The sequence below is a fragment of the Talpa europaea genome (assembly GCF_964194135.1).
Source record: "Talpa europaea genome assembly, chromosome: 8".
NCBI lineage: Eukaryota > Metazoa > Chordata > Mammalia > Eulipotyphla > Talpidae > Talpa > Talpa europaea.
The window spans coordinates 25,475,759-25,494,684 of NC_140075.1; positions in this window are offsets into that span (position 1 = coordinate 25,475,759).

Genomic DNA, 18,926 nt, shown 5'->3' on the forward strand with positions numbered 1-18,926 from the left:
GAAACAATAAGTGAATACATTAACATGGCAGGCTACAAAGTCAATATACAAAAATCTGTAGTATTCCTATATGCACATAACAAGAAGAAGATATTAAGAAATCAATATATTTTATAATCACATGAAAATAAACTACTTAGTAATAAATTTAACATAGGAAATAAGTAACCTATACAATGAAAACTATAAGACACTGATATAAGATACAGAACAAAGCACAAAAAGATCAAAAGATATTCCATATTCATGAATGGGGAGAACTAATATAATCAAATGGCCATGTTACCTAAAATAATGTACAGATTTAATGCAATCTCTATCAAAATTCCAATCATATTTTTAAGAAAACTGAACAAAAAAATACTAAAGTTTATAATAAACCACAAAAGACCTTTAGAAGCTATAGTAGTCTTGAGAAAAAAGAAAAATGGAATCATTTGGTAAGATGTTTGGGCACAAAGTGGCTGAGTCAGGTTGACCCATAACATCAACCACCACAAACTGTGACCAGAAGAGGTCTGGGTCTCACAAGAAAAGAAGAAAAATTATCTAGCTTGTTCTTTCTCCATTCTTAGAATAGACAGTCACAAGGTTACTTAGATCTAGTGAATCTGTGCATAGCAAACCAGCAACCAAGAAGCAAAATCCTTTCCTCCTACAATGTCTCTTCAGTGTCTTCTACTAACAAAGACTGAATACTTGGACAACTGACACAGGAAAAAATGTTTTAGGGGGCAGGATCCATTTTCACAGAACAGGAAAAAAGGGTAAATTTGTAGTCCAAAGTCTATCTGTAATTGGTTCCCAAACTTAGATAAATGGTAGGTAAAGACCTGTAAAAGCCATAAATAGACAGGCTGAGCAATTCTACTTGCATAGCCAAGGGGTGTAGAGAGTTTCTGGGATTGAAGAATGAAATATCTAGTGATGTGTTTTTTGAAGACCCAAAGATGCCTTTGTGACCTGATTTAAATTTTCTTTAAAACCAGGTAGCAAGGTTGGGTCTTATGCTAATCCTTGCTTAACTCACACCTTTTAGGGGCTTTCTGTACCATTGTGTGGTTGTTGATTAAAAAATAAATAAATAAAAATGGGCCTCCCTGATGGTGCAAGGGGTTAAGCACTGCACTATAAAGAAATATGTAGCTTCTGCAGCATGAGTTCGATCCCCAGCTGGCCCAGGAGAAGCCCACATGGCGAGGCAGACCTCTCCTGTTCTGCCCGCTGCTCCCCTCAGCAGTGTATTTCAGTCAGTCTGTCTGTTCTGTTCCCCACTTTGTCTCTGGTGAATTCTCTCACCCCGACCCCCCACCCCGCACCTCTGGCCTGTGCCCCAGATCTTGTATGCATAAATAAATAAATCTTTAAAAATAAATAAATAACAAAACCTAAGAGAGTTTACATGACAAATTAGCTTATATCCATTTGCAACACACTCATGACAAAATAACAGCAGGCATTTAACAGAAAGCCACTGGAGAACAACATCCTCTAAATACAGATGAACATGCCAGATTTAAAATCTGAACCATGAGTAACAGCCTGAGAGAATGCACATTTCCTGCAATTAGCAATAAGGCCTCCAAACAAGGGAAAGTCCCAGGGAAGAGAGGTGTGCACAAGAACAGTAAAAATCCAGGGAAGAGGCTCAAAGCTTTCATCACTAAGAGAATTAACACTTAGCAGGGCTGGGCATTCCAGAAGTCTGTCAAATCCAGAACTTGGAGCTGTGAGTAGAACAGGTCAGGGCCAATTCTCAAGACATGAATGAAAATATTATCTTAATACTATACTCCCTTCTATCACACTAAATTAGTGAGAATATATTTGTGATAATTTCTGTAGCCTAATCTAATCTATTCTATAAACTATAAATGTTTTCCAATAATGGTTTATAGATTTTTTTAAAAGATAGAACAATAAGGGAAGCCAACATTATATGTGGAGAAAGCTAATTTCAGAAGGATTAAGTAGAAACAAAGGAAATAGAATTCATATTGTATTTTTATAGATCTCCTGTAGGAGATGGCCAGTAAAGTGATAACTGGGGGACTACAGCAAAGATTTACTAAGATATTGAGAGTCATAGGGATAGAAATTTGTGGAGCCCTTGAGAGTAAGACTCAAAGATCTTAGTTAAAGCACTTAGTAAATGAAGGGCCCCAAATTCTGCAAGGATTCTCATACTCTATCTTTGAACAGAGTGGAGAAATTAAGGCAAGTCTTCCTGGAGTTAACTCATGTGGGGACTCTGGAGCTCCTGGTGGCCTTGCTGAGCCATCCTTGGGCTGGCTGGCAGTCGAGGATGCCTCCACCCAAACTTCCTTCCCTCATCCCTTTAGTTGTGGTCAAATGATTCACACTTTGGATTGTTCTCCAAGCCTTCTGTGGCTCCCTCCCTATATTCTCTTACAGGCATATCACTTAGTAAAATCTCTGCATGTTGAATCACATCTTAACGATTGCTTCTTGAGGGACCAGAACACACAATTCTTTCAGCCATTCAAAATTTTTCAAAATAGGAAAATAGTCATAATTAAATCATGACCAATTCCTCCTTTCTTAATCCTTGGGGCCACTAAAACTGGGGGTGAAACTGTGTTTACTTTGGAAGTGGATGTGTAGTACCTGTGGTGATCCTTCCCTGACGTTATTTAAGTCCACTCAGTGCCCCCTTGTAGAATCAATAATATAGTCCACGGAGATGATAAACTGAGTTTTTAGAAACCTCCTTGACTAATTGGAGAGATTGAAAGTGCCCTCTAGATCTAGGGCAGCTGCATCCTTATTTTCATTAAACAAATATCTACAGAAGTAACTCAAGTTTTAGTTAATGAACAAGACTGGAAGAATCTTGTATTTAATCTCCCCCTCTTCTTTTCCATTTTTTTCAGAAGAGGAAATTTAGACTCAGACAGAAAAAAAAGGGCTTGTCCCCAGGTACACATGCCATTGCGTCTGAGAGACTCCTTCTGACCCCGGCGTCTGAATGCTTGGCATTGTTCAGCGAGCATCTCTCCACACTGCTTCCTGCTAAAGGAGCCTTTGGGCAATGAAACAACATTTAAGAGAAGATTTGCTCCACCATTTGAGTCACCCCAAATTCAGGGGATATGTAATAAGAGCAGACTTATTGTTGAGTGTTAGGGGAGACTGAATTCTTGTTTAATCTCTCATAATAATTACTGCTTAACCTTGATTAGTTCCAATGGCACCTCTGGATCTTAACTTCAAAATTTTGGCATGAAACTCAGTAATCATGAAGATCTTTTCTATCCTCACATTTGATGGCTGCTCTTGGCAAACATAATGAAGAAGGGGGTTGGCAAATAAATTTTGTAAAAATGTATTGAGGTAGTATTGGCTTACCACACTACATATGATTCAGAGGTATAGGATCATACCTCTTTGTACATATGTCCCCACAGCACATCTACCACCAAGGTACCCACTGTCCTCCACCAGAGTCCATTGGCCCCCTCTCCACTTGGCTTTCCATAAGCTCCCTCCCCATCTGGTAGCCTCAATTGCCAAAAGAGTAAACAAAGAGCATAGCCAAGGGAAATCATGAGGCCAGGGACTATTTGATTTTTGCACTTTTTGATAAATATTTAAGTTTCTAAGAAAATTAAGCAGCAGTGTGGCTATACTACATAAGCCCCCACGACACACAAGCACATGATGATGACGGTTTCCAAAAATGACCAAGTAAGCTAGCCTCAAGGCAACATGCATATTTTTGTCCTTCTCTTCCCTAAATAACAAATGAACCAACAAATCCTATTGGAAGGTCATTTATTTTAAGTTACCTATCAATGTACTGGCCTCTTCAAAAGTCAACTCATACTAAGTTAACTAGGCATCCTGTGATATTTCAGGAATAAATGGCAGTTGGATGGCCTGAAACCATCTTAGAAACTTAACTGATGTTTTTGGCTTTGTTATTGGAGAAAATCTAAAGCCACTTATTTCAATTGTAATTTTAGTTTTGGTGCCATTTTTTGATTGTCACATATGCCTCCTTCTCTTTTCTTGTCCCCAGAGATAAGAATTTAGGTTATTTAATAAAGATTAAAAAAAAATGCTAAGACTTCATACAATGTGATGTGCTGTGTTTATTAGAGGCCCTTTGCATGTCCTGATCAACTCTCACCTTTTCCACGTGCACATCCTGGCCCTGGGGATAGACTGGGAGAGACTGCATAAATAGGGTTTACCTGATTTCAGTTGAAGACAACCAGTGCAGAGCACCAGCAACAGATAACAAGGAGAGAGAAAGTGAGAGCAGGTTGTTAATTGTCCTGGCCACTTCCTGGAGGTTATCTCCAGCTGGCTATGACCCTCAACTGGGGCAGAATAATCCAGCCCTGCTCTTTAGATTCTGACAACCTTTGGTTCTGTGATTTAGATGTTTGGAGAAGAAAGAGATCACTGGGGCTGGTAGTTAGATGTTTGTCGAGTTTTACAAGAGCATTTCCATGGTGCAATGAATGGGTAGCCTGGAGGAAAAGTGGTAGGTGGAGAGGGGTACTCTTCTCTGTGAAAAGGAGAGAAATGGAGGAACAGATCCTAGCTGAGAAATCTTGGAAGAAAGTTTTGTTGTGTTGTTGTTGTTGTTTTCTTCCAGGTTAGGTAACTGAAAATGTTCACAGCCTGAATGGAACACAACCCCTTGGTGAGAGGTGGGCAGAGGATAGATCAAAACTATGGAGAGGAAGCATTTACTTGAATAGTTTGAGTCTTAAAGGGAGGAGGTTATGGGGGGAGTATTCCTTTAGACACACCTTTAAGAGTCTGTGTGTAGAGGAGTAGACAGAGTAATTTCCTGGGTATTTCTGTGCTCTCTGTGAGATAGGACACTGAAGTCATGGAGTTAGTGCAGGAGCTTTTAGAAAAAAGTAATATTTTGACATCTGAGTAGAATGGGAGCAGGAGCTGGCTGAGGACAAGCAAAGAGAAGTCATAGGTGGGATGGAAGTTCAGCTCCAGGAGAGGCTGGTGTGTGACTCTTAGTATTGATATGAAATGATTGCTCTCAGCAGCACAGGTGTAGAGAAGTACAGCTGTGGTTGGTCTAGATTTGCAAGTTGGTTGGTCTAGATCTGCAACCTAGTGGTTGCAGAAGGCACATGGAATCAAGAGTGTTGACCAGGAATAATGGAGCCCAGACTTAGTAATGAAGGATAGTGTGGTTTATAGAGTGTGGAGAACTGGGCCTCCGTAGTGGCACAAGGGGTTAAGTCTCAGCACTAACAAGCTATCAGCAGCAGCCATTGCAACATGAGTTCAATCCCCAGCGAGGGGTCTAACCCACATGGCACAGCAGACCTCTCCTGTCTTACCTGCTACTCCCCTCAGCAGTGTATTTCAATAGATCTGCCTGTTCTGCTCCCCACTATCTCTGTGAATCCTCTCAGACCCCCAAGCCTGTGGCCAACACCCCAGATCTTGTATGCATAAATAATTCTTAAAAAAAATAGAGTGTGGAGAACTTCTGAAAGGTAAAGGATAAAAGTCTCAGAGGGGCTTTGTGAGGATTCAATGTAATAATCAGCATATAACACTTTGTGAGGAACTGTATAGGCATGATCTGTAATCTTAGCCCCCTTACAAGTGAAGAAGTCAGCCTGTCACAGGATGCTGGTAGGAGACATGAGACTCCTAGGTGAGAAGCAAAGAACTTCAGCACTTATACTTCATCCTCATTTGTGCTGATTCTATATGTTCCCCAAGCACCATAGGGGGAAACACAAGGCCTGCAATAGACACTTGAACACATAGTGGGTTGAGTTACAGGAGAAGGATACTAAGTTTGGGGATTTACCACTTTATAGAAAGCAGAGGCAAGATTGCTCTTTAACCAGGAGGAAACATTACCTCATCTCCCAGGGTTCCTTACTGCAAACACAAGTGAGAAATGGCTTGGCTAAAGAGTGAGCAGAACCTTGCATTCTTGGCATGCCCAGCAAGAACAGACAGGGAGATACAGAATCCATGGCAAATTGTCTCTGCAGATAAGTAGTGTCTGACAAGTAGTATGTTTTCAAGGAATATTAACCATAATTGATAATCACGATGTTTCATGACTGAGTGGAATCCTAGTTAAAACTCAGGGAAGATAAATGGAGGAGTCCAGGATCCATAGTCAGAAGTATACATACATCACTAGCAATAAAAGACTCAATATCAACCTCCAACAGAAAATGAAAATCCTGGGGTGTTTGACTTATTTGGAAGTGAAATGTAAAGAAAAAAAAAACTAGAAGTTTTTAAATAAATTTGTTATAGAAAATTATTCTTTTTAATACTGTGTATTATGAAATATGAAAACAAAACACACGAAAAGTGGCTAAGGGAAATCATAATGATGTATCTTTTTGGGGAAAAAAAAGGTAAGTATCAAGTGCAAAGAAGGTGGCTGAGGTTAATCTTTATCATCTACCATTTACCCCAAAATTTAAATGCAGAAAATTAGATATTCAAAAATTATAAAAATATGTCCAGGATGAATCTGCAGTCAAGAGAATGGACTAAATGACCTCCATAGGAGCCTAAAATAAGATCTTTGATGATTTATGATCTAATTTGAAGGTTATTTAAAAACATAACACATTTAAATTCAACTACCAGCTTCTTCTTGGATTTTTCTCTCCAGCTTCCCAAAGATAGGAATCCTCTTCACTGTGCTCTTACAAATGTGTATAACTTGCACTTTTTCATGTGCCTTAATGTCCAGGGCTCAAATCTTGATGAGATTAAGAAGGCGTTCCCAGCCAGAGAGAGGGAGTCCTCATAATTGAATACTCAATGAAACCACTATCCTTTATGTGCTCTGATATTAATCTTAATGGAGAGGCTATTTTCTCAGGCTCTCTGAATGAGAACATTGGTTCTGGAGGGTTCTGGGAACTGCTTTAGTTAGCGCCACAATATCATCCCTCCCAAATGCTCCCCGCAACTTCAAACAAATATTCAGGGTCTAAGCCCTAGTACAGTTTGTAATTAATTATCTAAAGTTATACAGAGTTTTTTGTTTCTAGCTACAACTACAACTTAAAAACCATTTTTAACAAACAAAACTAAACACAAAGATGAAGCCAAATTAAGTATATCTCTACACAAAATATGTCAAACTGCAGCAAAACTGGTCTTTTAGATTTATCATTCTGGCTAATAGGTTTTTGCCCAAGCGACTTCCAGATTAGCCAATTGGGGGTCACCTTCAGAATCTGTGGATTTGGGACAGCTGACTTAAATTTCACCTGGCTTTTCTAGCTCAGCTAGGGCACTAATTGCTGGTGTAGTCAACTCCCTGAGGCCTTGGCGTCATTTTACTAGGTTTATCTTTAGGTAAATCCCAGATTCCTAAGAGCTCAAAGACCAACTGCAGGAGCACAATCTTCTCTTATATATTATTACAAGGGTGAAGAAAAAGGAAGGAGGATCCCAACTATATCAAAATTAAAACTTTTGCCTGTCCCACAAGTTTAATGGTGAACTTTTTGATTTTCCAAACACATTATAAAAGGTTTATTGTTTGGAAGTTACAGCTTACTATTAATTTTATATAAATGTCATTTGTTTATGTGGGGATTTTTAAAACTTATCATCCTCTCCAGACATTTCTTCTAAGAATTCAGATTGCAATAGCTCTTTTAAAATTAATCCAATCTCTTTAATTTGCCAAAGATAAGCCAATTAGCTTACTGAAGGGAATTACTGAGGAAAAAAAAAAATAAAGAACTTCTGCCCTACTCATATTGTTTTTCTGAATGTCAGTATATTTTATATAGTCAATATGTGTAGACAAGTTAAAGTGTCTTAAATCTCTAACCTGGTACTGTAGTTCAAATAATCAGCTTGACATAATTGCAGAATATTGTCCCAGATCAATGATGGGTAAATCTCTAAAATAAATCTTGAAGGAAAAGGCAATTTCAAGGTGAAGGCTTTCTATCAGTTAATCTTCTCTCTTCTCTCATATTCTAGAATTATGTATGATGTGGATCTACAATTAATGTGCCCCTTGGCAAAGAGCTATTGAATCTTTCCCCCAGCCTAGGAGTCCAATGAGGAAACTAGAGAAGATAATAGATAAATCCAGGGACTAGCAGAGACATCTGGTCACCTTCATTCTACCGCCACTCTTGAGCTTGCTTTGTTTATCTTTTAATCCTTTAAGACATATTACTTAAGAGCTGATGCTACAAAAAGAATTGCCTTTTTTTTTTTTTTTTTTTGCTGATGACCACATTTAGTAAAACAGCAGGCCTGTCAATATTGCAGGGACACACTCTTTTCTCTGTAGCAGAAAGTGAAGCCACCTGCTAGACTAGTGGAAGCAGAGCTCTGTAATGAATGTGGATGGAAGAAAAGGTCAGACTCCCATTAGGTGTGCCCTGTTCTTGGTCTTGTTTTTTCTCTTTTCCACGGAAAATCAGAGGTTCCAGCTTAGTAGTTGGCATTGTCTTCTTCCTAGCTAGGAGGATCCTGACTCCAGTACTCTGGCTTTAGATGCTTCTATGTTAAATGAGAAAGACTAAGCTGAACAGCTTGTCCTAAAGAAGATGTGCTATGAAATCCATCCAAAATCCAATAAGTAGGAGTGAGATCTGTTAGCAAGTGGTTTGGGTTATCTGAGGTGAGCTTAAGTAACCCCAATCAAAAAAGAATCTGGGAGGACTTTAATGTACATTCTGGTCCCTAAATATCAGGATTAGCACTGGAGAGAAAGGTCCAAAGGGCCTTCACCCAACTGCATTTTCATACTTGCTTTGGGACTGCTATGGTGTGGTGGCTAGCATTCTAATTTTGGAAAAGGAAGACTAGTCTCTGTTCTGTGGCCTTATCTTAGATTTTTTTCTCTCAGTTTTAAAGAGTTGGCGTAAAGATTACATGATATAATTAATGTTAAAGCACTCATGATTTTGCCCCCACAGGATATGTGATAAGTGTTTGAACACATTCTTGGATTTCACAATTGGGTGATGGGTGGTGTTCCTGGCACCTAGTGGGTAGAGGCCACTCTAGGATACCCCTAAAGGTACTAAAATGTACAGGGCAGCCCCTCTTCCCATCAAAGAATGTCAATAGACCTGAGGTTGAGAAATCCTGTCTAGGTTTATCTTCTTAGATCTAACTCATGGTAGTTGATAAATGTGAGTTTCCAGAGTCGGTAGCTGGTTTGGGTGGGGGTGAACAGGGCTGTTAAGGAATATAGATCTGGGTGATAATTTGGATCCATATGTGGTTACATATGGATCTAGTTGACAGATTTCACTGGTCTTGGCTCCCAAGTAAGAGATGAATAAAGTGGGAGGGCATTGCTGTGGAATCTACAGAAAAAATTGGTACCTATTTAAAAAGGCCCTCTGAGTGTCTGGGTTATAACCACAAAAATTAGATAGGTGATACATTTGGGGGCATCTTATCAGTTTGTTGAATTTACAAAGACCCTTTCAGTTCAGTTAAGAAAGAAAAGTCACTTCTTAAAAGATTTTGAAATTTAAGGTGTGAGTTCTTATCTTGGTTCTGCCACTGGAAGAACTTTGGAAAAAACAATTTTATGTTTGGGGGAACTCATCCCCTATATGTCATTCCAGACTCTGACTCTTATGGATGTGGTTAGATGAACAAGACTAGAAGCAATGAGAGGGAATTATTCTGAAGATTGTCAGTGGTAGAACTGGAGCTCTGAATATATAAGGAATGCAGAAATGCAGATATGGAAAATACTGAATATTGACTGAGGGATAACTGAAGGCCTGGAGAACTATTCACATGAGGCATCTATTTGTAAATGTGCCACATAACCTGAGAGTTGCCTATGAGAAGCTTCTGAAGTGCCTAAAAGAATCTCTGTAGATTTCCACTTAGTCTCTCCCACAAAGAAAATAACCCAGTCAAAAAGTGGGCAGAAGAGCTAAAAAGAAACTTCTCCAAAGAGGAAATACAAATGGCCAGCAAACATATGAAAAAATGTTCAACATCACCTGTAATCAGGGAAATGCAAATCAAAACTACAATGAGATACTGTGAGAATGGCACATATTAAAAAAACTAGCTACAACAAATGTTGGCGAGGATGTGAAGAAAAAGGAACTCTCCTGCATGGTTGGTGGGAGTGCAAACTGGTCCAACCACTATGGAGAGCTGTGTGGAGAGTCCTCAACCTACTAAAGATAGGGCTTCCATAATATGCAGCAATTCCACTCTTAAGTATTTACCCAAATGACACAGAAACATTAATTCAAAAGGACACCTGCACCCCGTGTTTATAGCAGCACTATTTACAATAGCTAAGCTATGGAAACAACCCAAATGCCCAAAAATAGATGACAGGATCAAGAAGATGTGGTACATATACACAATGGAATATTACTCAGCAATCAAAAAAGATAAACTCATGTCATTTGCAGCAACATGGATGGAGCTGGAAGGGATCATGCTCAGCGAAATAAGCCAGAAAGAAAAAGAAAAATACCGGATGGTCTCACTCATAGCAGGAATTTAGAAAACCTAAATAAGGGACTAGGAAAAAGACTAATTATAATAAAGTAAAAATCAAAATCAACAAGCAACTATAAACCAGAGACACACTATGGGGGGCGGGGAGAGGAAGAATGAAGGTCTAAATAAGGGGAGGTGCAATTGTGTGGAAAATATAGCCAAAATGAAAATACATACATTGTGCAAAAATGAAAAATGATGTAAGAATTAGATAAAATAAAACATTTAAAAAAATAAAAAGACACAACCTATGAAGCTTCTGCAGCCTCTGCAGCACCAGTTCAACCCCCAGCTAGCCAGGGAGCTGCCCACATGGCACAGCAGACCTCTCCTGACTCGCTGCTCCCCTCAGCAGTATATTTCAGTCAATCTGCCTGTTCTGTTCCCCACAATGTCTCTGGTGAATCCTCTCATTGCCCCCCACACCTCTGGCCTGTACCCCAGTTCTTGTATGCATAAATAAATCTTTTTTTTAATCCATCCTTTTAAAAAAAAAGAAATTAACATAAGGACACAGGCACAATATTGTTCAGACATAAATGATTTCAGGAAATTCTTCCAAAGGATAACCTTAAATAAAGGTTTCACATTAAAAATCTCTGGAAAAGGAATGGTGGGTCGAAAATTTTTACAGTGTGAATATCATTCCATAATCAAACCACTGGCACATGCATATTTACAAGAGGGGTTGCAAATCAAATGTCCATGAAGGGCAGGTAGGAAGCCTAAGTAAGTGACTCAGAGAGGACTTTGGGCAATAGAACAGGAATAGTACCACTCGTTGGCATGTAGGTTCGGTATTGCCAGAATTGAGATTTTTACAGAAAGATAAAAATCTGGATTTTATTATATTTCCTGATTTTTAGCAGAGTATGCAAGCAAATAAAGCAAGATGAGTTACACTTCCCTTGCCAACATTTTATAAACAATCTTAAAATATACAGAAAAAAAGAGATAATTATACAGTGAATACTCAAATATGCAGCACTTCATTTCTATAGGACACATTTAGCTACATTTGTTTTATCACATTTCTTCCCATCCTTCCACCCATCCATCAGTCCACCTTAACTTTTATGCATTTCAATGTGAATAGCAGATGTCAGTATACCTCCTCTGAAACACTTTCCCGCTCCTCATTTTTGGTCTTTATTTTTGATCACTTTTTATTCACTTGTATGTGTTTGTGTTTTAAATAAATCTCCTATGTCTGACTTTAGACATTTTGAGTAGGATGGGGTATAATGCTGCTGCCCTGCTGATACTTGATGCTATTACATAGGAACTATCGCGGATGGGAGTGAGTGATTTAGGAGTTCAGAATCCATTTTTTGCCTAGACTAAATCAAGGAGTTATTTTTTCTACCTAAAGTTCCAAAGATCACAAAAGGAGTGCAAAATGCTGAATGGCAGGAAGTCAGTGCAGAAGTATTAAGCAACTGATGATCAGATAACAAGACAGAGACCGAGAGGGATGGCGATCTGAGGACCACACAATCAGACAAGCTGGTGTCAAGGCAATTAGTGGCAAATATTTTTCAAATCATATTGGAAAGAAACAAAATCTTCATTAGATAGCCAAATGAATACATACAATAAACATACATTTGCATACCCGCAGACCAATGGAATCTTTACACCAAAGCAAAGTGCTAAGTATTTTGCCACAATTAAATTACAAAAAAAATCAAAAAAAATAAAAAAAAATCAATTTTGAGACAGAAAAGGAAACTGAGAAATAGAGAAATCTCATATCTCAAAAATCACTGTTAAGGGCCTCTCTGGTGGCACAAGGGGTTAGTTAAGTCTTAGAACTGTGAAGCTATCGGCAGCCACTGCAGTGTGAGTTCGATCTGGCCAAGGAGCTAACCCACATGGTGCAGCAGACCTCTCCTGTCTTGCCCCCTAATCCCCTCAGCAGTGTACTTCAGTAGATCTGCCTGTTCTGCTCCCCGCTCTGTCTCTGGTGAATCCTCTCACCCAGCCGCACCTCTGGTCTACACCCTAGCTCTTGTATGTATAAATAAATAAAATAAATCTTTAAAAAAAAAACACTGTTAAGAAATTGCAGAACTCTCCCAGCTCTGCATGGTCACATCTGCCTCCACACGTGTGACTTTCGTAATGTGGAGAGAGAGCAAGGGTCTCCTCGGGGCCTCAGGCTGGCCTTCTCAGTGGCCACTCTTCCCTCGAGGGGCGCAACAGGCTCTGGGAAAAAAAAAAAAAAAGAAATTGCAGAACTAAGATGTGAAGTTAGCCTGCCTTGTTTCAAACATGTTCAAAAAACACAATTATGCTGCGAAGCCTCTAAAATGTTTCAACATTAGAAAGAAGAGTCTTGAGAACAGAACATGACTAGGAATGACTACAGATTTTGTGGGGCCCAGTGCAATGAAAATGCAAGCCCCCTTAAGAAATTATTAGGAATTTCAAGACAGCAAGTGCAGGACATTAAACAAAATGTGGGGCTTCTCACTGCGAGCCACCCCATGTGATGGCATATGACATAATAGTGAAGCTGGATCAGAATATGCCAATAGAACATGAAACTGAATCCTACAGAAGGTCAGAGAACACAAGTCAGACAAAAGTAGAACTATCCAGCACAGATCATAGGAAAGAAAGTATGTGAGCTCCACCAGCCTCTTTAGAGAGCTGGTACTGAAAATTTACATAGGGGAACGTATTTTATTTTATTTGTAGATTATACAGTAAAAATGTATGTAGAACTCAATGGGTGCTTTGAGTTTGCTTTCAAACTTTTTTGACTTATTGTTTCATGAAGTTCTCAAGTTAACAACTCCAGTGTTGTCATAGGAAACTCTCTGGACTGAGTGTCTCCTGACTACTGCTAACAAGGGGCTGGTGTCCTAGTTAGTGAAAATCGGTAAACTCTGCCCCATGCCCACTCCTCATAGCCCTCCCCCTAGATATGGCTTTGCCAGGCTAAGTGATTTCAGTCTCAGAGGATGCCCTGTATGCCACACATGCATAAGCCCCTGCAGCCCTCACACGCCCTCATAACAGTCTTGATCTTCTGAGACCAAGATCCATCTGTGAAGAAGGGATTCAGGGATAGAATCCCAGGGATAAAAGTGAGACTGGGAATCTTTCCCAGAGATGCATGCAAGAGACCACAGCTCTCCTTAGGCAGACTGGTGAAGCTGTCAAACTTGTATTGAAACCACTTCTCTCTGCTGCCTCCCCTCACATTCCCTTAGACACACTGGCCATCCCTTTATCCTTGGCACAAAGCTTCTTATGAGGTTCATAGTTTGAATCCCACTCTTCCCCACCCACCTCAGAATGACCTATTTCCTGTCAAGCCTGAACCTGACTCTTTTCTTTACAAGTCTTAGCTAACTTTTCTTTTTCTCTAAGAAGTGTCCTATGTGATTGGCCAGGAGAACATTAGCCTCATGCATTAATTTGAGTTAAGAATAATGGCTAACACTGATATGATGGATTGCTTTCACATTTTAATGCGAGCCACCCCATGTGATGGCATAGGCCTTAGTTCAAAGCTGAGTAATGAGGGAACATTAGTTGAATGTTTGCAAACATTATCTCTAGCTGCTTTTGTTGCCAGAAATATTGCTCTTATTTCACTGACAGGGAAATCTTGTTCTCTGTGAAGCAGGTGAGAAAACAATGACCAGGTATTTTCTCACTGTCAAATAAAACCTTAAATGATAAAATTATCAAACGTTGAAGTTAAAAAAAAAGATAACGAAAACTGTAGAGGATAAAGTGAAATTGACACTCATACAGTATAGGAGTGTAAGTAGTTGCATATTTTCTGAAGGAAATGTGACAGTTTTATGGTAATGCTTAAACTATTTACACACACATACATATGTAAACATATCGTAAATTTTCTGGGGCCCTGCTCCTGGTCTAGCAGGAGTAAAGGCATCTTCATAGCTGCCTGAAGGTAAAGTTGGTCTTTTCAGATAAAAGATTTAACCGTGGTACCCAGTGTTTGCATCTCTGCAGTGCATTTAAAAGCAGTGAAAATGAAACCCTTCCTTAACATAGCTCTAGGTCAGGACAACTGAGAACTAGAAGCCCCTGCTAGCAAGAATATTACATTCTTAACATCACATACACACACACGTACACACATAGACACACATATATGTGTAAATATGTTTACATAAATAAGACAGATGAAGGACTTAGATGAAGGTCAACAGTGCCCTGCCTACCTCTCTAATCCCAAGCACCACCCTCTCCTTCCAGCTTTGAGTCTATTCACACTGGCTTCTCCCGGTCCCCCATCATACCTCACGTTCCCTCCTGCCAATGGAGCTTTGTACATGTTGTTCTTTCTGCCTGAGTGCTTCATCATCTCTCCTTTGATGAATCAATTCCTTCTCATCCCTCAGATCTCATTTTAAGAGTGGCCTCCTCAGAAAGTCTCCTCAGACCACAACTCTTGTCCTCCCACCCCCTAAGTCTGGCCAGATTCCCTTAGAGTCTGCTTTTAAGGACCGCATACCTTTACTTGTGGTACTCAACTGAGTGTGATAATTCACCTATCTCCTTTCGTGCACTTTAAGCTCAAAAACAGCATGTCTGTACTCTCCTTTCCACCCCCAGTGCCTAGAAAGGGGTCTGGTATTTAGAAGGAGTTCAAGAAACACTTGCTGATTAAATAGATGAATGGTGAGATTATAATCAATTTTTATTCTGTCCTTTGTGCTTTCTTGTATTTTATAATTACAATGCTCATATGATACTTTTATAATAAGAAAGTCATAAGGAAAGCTTTTCCTTTCCTTTGAGGCTGCAGCTGTTCTCTGCAGAACCGGCTGCCTCTGGCACTGATTCTTCTGACTGCTACCATTCTAGGCTAGCTTATGATTATCTCCATTGTGTGAAACTGCCCCAGCTGGGGACATTCTTCCATGCCACCACCTATGGGTTTTCCACCACAAAGCAGGTGACTCAGAATCCTGCTTTATCTCCCCTTCCCTTCAAGGGGTGTAGCCCAGCAGCTTTCATGACTCAGCAAATGACCCTCTGACAAAGAAATGATCCTTTGACAAAGGGTCTTGCTAGTTAATAGAAGAGAGTGGGATTTTGCTGAGCACAAGTCCTGCTGTAGTGTCTGAGGCTGTATCTCATGGCACAAAGCCCTCACACATCACTCTACTCCCCCCAGTCAAGAAAAATATAGTCATAACGACTTTTCCTGTTGAGTCAAACCTAAGCTTTTTCAGAGAATTAATACAAGTGATTTAGTGGATTCAGCCTGAGACTCAAGTTCTTGCTTTCTTCCTACAAACTGACAGCATAAATGCAATTACAGTTGTAGCTCAGCGAGAGTAATTTCTCCATATGGTGCTTCAGGTGGCATTTGAGATATTTTTAATACTTCTGTAGGCAAGTTAAAAAAAATCTTGTCAGTCTGCAAACATTTTACCAGCCTCCATGATGTTCACCTACACATTGCAATGTTATAAGGATAATTTGTCACTTCAAATCCTTTTCGGAATGAGTTGGGGAATAAATAAATACAAATGGTGCATCAGGAGAGAATGAGCCTCCTCAATCTGAAGAGGTATCATTCTGGTGGTCTCAGTAAGTATTTTCAATTGTTATTTAGGTTCTGACTTTTCCAGTGCCCGATTTATCTTTTCTCAGCACATGAAATAAGTAAGTAGTGGCACAAAACTTTATTTCTCTGTGTCTTAGATCCTTGGATATGCTGCAGAGATTGGCATTTTTAATGCCACTAAATATTTTCAGGAAATTGGGGGGTGGGAGGGTGCGGAGGTCCTAACAGATAGAACAGCATCTATATTAGGACGGATGTGGCAGCAGGCAAGTTGCATTTATCTGGCAGCATTGAGATGAAAGGCTGATTACACAGCTGAGGGCAAATGAGGTGGAAACATCTTGGAGATTAGGTTTGCACCCAATGTCCTACATTTCAGAGGGATGTGATCATTGGTTTCCTGTTTAATGTTTCCCATAGACAAGCTTTCTCTCTCATAGATTGTTTGTCTTGCGTTTGAATTAAATGCAAAATCTATTCTGGAGAATGTGGCATGTATACATTTGGGATAAAGAAGAACATTAACATTAGTGGTTGTGTGGCAGGCTCTGGGATAATTCTATCACGCCCTGTCAGGCCCAGATTGGTTATGGTGATTTGGGTTACCTAACTAGTTAGCATAATGAAATGGTGGCTATCATATCCTGTCAGAACACAGTCCTCTGTGTGAGGGCAAAGCCCAGTTGCTGGGGTGCTCTTTCTATATGTTACCTTCACATCTCTCAGAATTCACTGGGTATCTGGTCCCCATTTTCACTCCAGCTAGTGTCTCCTCGATGCCTTCAGACAGATTCTACAGAGCCATGTTCCCTGACATCTTCTCTTGGTAAAAGAACCTCCCTGTTCCTAACTGGCCACGTAATGTGGAAGGTGGGACTCTGAGATCATAGATGATGCCACCTGGAACATTGTCTCTTTTTCCTACCTGGACTGGAGTCCTTCCAAATGGAACCGCCATATTGTTTGTGTTCTCTTCTCTGTGGTTTCTCTGCTTTTTGAACACCTGTTTTCTGATCTTCTGGATCATACATGGAAGATACCCACCTCTGAGAAGGACAGAGATTCAATTAAAAAAAAAAAAGATCACCAATTACATACAAGGCATTGTGGTGGTGGTGGGGGGGGTTAAATATGTCTGAAGCCCTTGATAAGGGACAAGATAAGTACAAACAACATGCTGCAGAAACACAGAGGTGGAATATAATCTCTGACAGGGGGTGAGGAAGGCTTCAGGGAGGGAGTGCCATGTGGTTCGAGCTTAATGGTGGAAGGACCTGTTTTTCTCATTCTTTGAAAGGAAGCATGCAGCAGCTGAACTATGATATGTGACTCTCATTCACTGTAGAAAGGAACAATAGCAGGTCTAGGAAGTTTTAGGTACAGAATAGGGTCCATCTGAATCCAGAAGCTAGCTTATGTTTCTCTGTCTCCCCTTTTTTTTAGGAAAGGGGTGGTTTACTCTTTTGAGAGAAGGTAAGAATTAATGATCTGTGGGCAGTAATGTTTCTTGGTATTGGAGATGACAGTAGCAGTATGAGGATGTATGTGCACTGTAGATATTCTCCTCCCTGCCTCTCCTTCTCTTCACTCCCCACTCACAAGTGAGTCACTTTGGACAGCAAACTGCTGGAGTTATTAAATGCATTTCACACAGGCTAAGGTCTTTCTGAAACTTTAGTGCATATGAATCACCTGGGATATTTCATCAAAATACAGATTCTGATTCAGTAGTTTGGGGGTGCACCAAAGACTCTGCATTTCCAACAAGTTTCCACTGAGGTCAATCTCACTAGCTTTCTAACCACACATTGAAGTGATCAAATATCATCCTCTCTATTAGTAGAAGTAGACTAAGAGGTAAAGAAGTCTGGGAGTGAACGGGGAATTACAGGAAATCCTTCTATCCACCACTAGGGGGTTAAAATGAAGACAAGTAAACACTACATGAAACCCCAAGGAGGCAGGAACCATCAGTTTTATTTTCTTGATTCCACTTAGAAAGAAGAGCATTTTGATAACCACATTGAGTAAATTCAGTATGTTAAAATTTATATTCATTGCATCATAAATTTCATATATGTCAGAGAGACATGCATTACTGTGGAGATTATCAGAAATAGCTTCTTCCCGTAGGAAGACAGCATAGTGTCCTGTAAAAATATGGGCTTATGGTCAGAAGGACTTGGAATTAAGACTTTTCTTCAACTACAATCTGAAGTAAATTATTGTTTTCTCTACTCTCAGCTCCCTCATCTATGAAATGGGAACCATATCCACTCTGTGGAGTGGTTATAAAGAATAGCATTATGTTTATAAGGTGATCCAGGTTGTATGTCCTCATTTAGGTTGTGCTTCATCAAGATCAGGTAATTGCTTTTATTAACACAAATATTCCCAGAACCTGGTATAGCACCTAACATGGTAGGTACTGAGTGACTGTTAAACAAGACCAAAGACAACCCTAAATGTTTCCACCACTAACCTGTTAGTGTATATTTTTGTATTGCTCTATAACCCTTATTTATATTCTATCTTTATAGGTAGATTTTTTGGAAATGTCACCCAAAAATCTACCCCACCTTCCTCCAATGTATTCCTTCATCCCACACTTAGAGCAAGTACATATTTCTGGTTTTGATTAAAAGTTAAAGTAGGATTCATGAATCTCTTCAAAGAGAAAAACAATACTAGAAGAAGTCTTTGGGATATAATGCTCTCTTTCATTTCTATAACTTAGCTTATAGGGTCAAGATATTATTTTTTTGGTTTACTTTGAAAGATCCCTACCTGAATTAAAATCTAGTTAGATTGGAGTCCTGGAAAAAATTTCATTCTGTCTCATCAATAGCAAATC